Genomic DNA, 3,693 nt, shown 5'->3' with positions numbered 1-3,693 from the left:
TGTGTTATTCAGATTGTGTTCGTGGTAACGTCAAACAGAGGTTATAGTGGAACAAATTTTGCACAGCAATGAGTAATAAATGTTAAAAATAACAACATATATATATATATATATATATATATATATATAAAAATGTGTTCCACTATAACCTCAGTTTAAATGAGAAGGTGTTTCCAAACTTTTGGTCTGTACTGTACAGACATATATATATATATATATATATATATATATATATATATATATATATATATATATATATATATATATATATATATATATATATATATATATATATATATATATATATATGTCTGTACAGTACAGACCAAAAGTTTGGAAACACCTTCTCATTTAATGCATTTTCTTTATTTTCATGACTATTTACATTGTAGATTGTCACTGAAGGCATCACAACTATGAATGAACACATGTGGAGTTATGTATTTAACAAAAAAAAGGTGAAATAACTGAAAACATGTTTTGTATCATAGTTTCTTCAAAATAGCCACTCTTTGCTCTGATTACTGCTTTGCACACTCTTGGCATTCTCTCGATGAGCTTCAAGAGGTTGAAATGGTTTTCACTTCACAGGTGTCATAGTTTTGATGCCTTCAGTGACAATCTACAATGTAAATAGTCATGAAAATAAAGAAAACGCATTGAATTGACAAGGTGTGTCCAAACTTTTGGCCTGTACTGTATGACTTTTGATTGATTAGGATAGGATAGGATAGGATATGATAGGTCTTTTTTGTCATTGCACAAGTACAACAAAACTTTGTTTTCGGCACAAACCCGTTCAAGATTAGACAAACAGTGTTTAGGGTTACAGGAACGCTGATGGGTCACCACAAGGCGCCCCGTAAAAGATGGGGAAAAAGGTCAAACGCTGGGGAAGGATGAGTAAAAAAATACAATCTAGACTGGGCTCCTAGGGGGGCCCAGTCTGGAGTGGGAAAAAACCTCCATAGCAAAGCACATATACATATTACAACATACATATCGAGATATCTACAAAGTAGCAACAGAGGGAAGGGAGTGCGGGGTCATGGTGGTAGGCCGCAGCTCTTAGGCGCTGACCATCCATTCATCACCCTTATGGGATTTATGTCGAGGGCTTTGGATTGGGGGGGATGAATGTGTGTGGTGTATATTTTTGTGGATGCATGTTTGTGTGTAAGCCTGCAGTGTGTCTCTGTTCCGCGGCCTTGATGTCATGCAGTCGCTAGTCCAAAGTCAACAACAACACGTGTGTCTCCATGAGAGACAAGAAGGGAGTTTCTTGTGTCTTCGCTGCACTGTCCTTCGGGAGAGTCTCGAAGCCAGGGAAACAATCCAAGTTAGAATGTTTTGTATAAGAGTGAAAATAAAATGTGCTTTTCACTCTAAATTGTCTATGACTGGTCCTCAAACCTGCGGGGCAGACAGTCCGATGTGATCCAAAATCACAAGAGTGTCCACAGTTCTTCCCGCATCCTCCAATCATTTTGTGGTAGCTTTGATTGATTGAAACTTTTATTAGTAGATTGCACAGTACAGTACATATTCCGTACAATTGACCACTAATGGTAACACCCGAATACGTTTTTCAACTAGTTTAAGTCGGGGTCCACGTTGATCAATTCATGGTAACAGGTGACAGAACTTAGTATGGTTAAATGAATGGATATAGATAACATGTTTGTTCTCAGTCAAATTGACCTAAAAATAAACATCATAAGCTCATGACACAGCAAATAAAGTTAGTGTGTAACAGCAGATATTAATACATAATAGTTTGTCTTTTTACTTAGAGAGAAAAAAGGAAGAGTTTGAATGAGCTATCAGACAGCGTCGATCCGTACTGTCACTCTTCATACTTTGTAAACATCAACAGTTAACACAAGATTATATGCAGAGATGTTTGCTTCATTTAATATGTCTTGCCATTTTGTTGGATATTTTTAATGTGATCTTATTTTATCATCTATATTCCCTTTTTCTTCACTCTTTCAATTACTTCTCAGTCTATTTTTTATTATTATTATTATTTGCCCTTGAAGTTTTTCTACTGTTACCAAACCACAAGTTGCTTGAATTTAGAGATGATGGGTTCTTTTCAATCAGCTTTTTTGTTTATTAATTTCCTTTGCAGTTTTTTTTAAATTTTTCCTCGGAGCAAAATGTATTATTGTCATGTGTAATTACAAAACCCAAAACCAGTGAAGTTGGCACATTGTGTAATTCATAAATAAAAACACAATACAATGATTTGCCAATCATTTTCAACTTATATTCAATTGAATAGACTGCAAAGACAAGATATTTATTGTTCGAACTGAGAAACGTAATTTTTTTTGCAAATAATCATTAACTTAGAATTTAATAGCAGCAACACATTGCAAAAAAGTTGGCACAGGGTCATTTTTAACACTGTGTTACATGGCCTTTCCTTTTAACAACACTGAGTAAACGTTTGGGAACTGAGGAGACCAATTTTTGAAGCTTTTCAGGTGGAATTCTTTCCCATTCTTGCTTGATGTACAGTTGTTCAACAGTCCGGGGTCTCCATTGTCGTATTTTAGGCTTTTTATTGCGCCACACATTTTCAATTGGAGACAGGTCTGGACTACAGGTAGACCAGTCTAGTACCTGCACTCTTTTATTACGAAGCCACGTTGTTGTAACATGTGGCTTGGCATTGTCTTGCTGAAATAAGCAGGGGCGTCCATGATAACGTTACTTGGATGGCAATATATGTTGCTCCTAAACCTGTATGTACCTGTCAGCCTTAATGGTGCCCTCACAGATGTGTAAGTTTTCCATGTCCTGGGCACTAATACACCCCCATACCATCACTGATGCTGGCTTTTCAACTTTGCGCCTATAACAATCTGGATGGTTATTTCCCTCGTTTTTTCGGAGGACACGACGTCCACAGTTTCCAAAAACAATTTGAATTGTGGACTCGTCAGACCACAGAACACTTTTCCACTTTGCATCAGTCCATCTTAGATGAGTTTGGGCCCATCAAAGCCGACAGCGTTTCTGGGTGTTGTTGATGAATGGAATTCGCTTTGCATAGTAGAGTTTTAACTTGCACTTTCAGATGTAGCGACCAACTGTAGTTACTGACAGTGGTTTTCTGAAGTGTTCCTGAGCGAAGGTGATATCCTTTACATACTGATGTCGCTTTTTGATGCAGTACCGCCTGAGAGATCCAAGGTCCGTAATATCATCGCTTACGTGCAGTGATTTCTGCAAATTCTCTGAACCTTTTGATGATATTACAGACCGTAAATGGGGAAATCCCTAAATTCCTTGCAATAGCTCGTTGGGAAATGTTCTTAAACTGTTTGACAATTTGCTCACACATTTGTTCACAGTGGTGACAGTCGCCCCGTCCTCGTTTGTGAATGACTGAGCATTTTGTGGAAGATGCTTTTATACCCAATCATGGCACACACCTGTTCCCAATTAGCCTGTTCACCTGTGGGGTGTTCCAAATAAGTGTTTGATGAGCATTCCTCAACTTTATCAGTCTTTTTGCCACTTGTGCCAGCTTTTCTGAAACATGTTGCCGTTGCCGGCATCAAATTCCAAATGAGCTAATATATGCAAAAAACAAGTTTTCGAGTGCGAACGTTAAGTATCTTGTCTTTGCAGTCCATTCAATTCAATAGAGGTTGAAAAGGATTTGCAAATCATTGTATT

This window comes from Entelurus aequoreus, linkage group LG04 (assembly GCF_033978785.1).
Source record: "Entelurus aequoreus isolate RoL-2023_Sb linkage group LG04, RoL_Eaeq_v1.1, whole genome shotgun sequence".
In the NCBI taxonomy this organism is placed as follows: Eukaryota; Metazoa; Chordata; class Actinopteri; order Syngnathiformes; family Syngnathidae; genus Entelurus; species Entelurus aequoreus.
The sequence above is the reverse complement of the archived record's forward strand: the minus strand, read 5'-3'. Positions refer to the sequence as shown.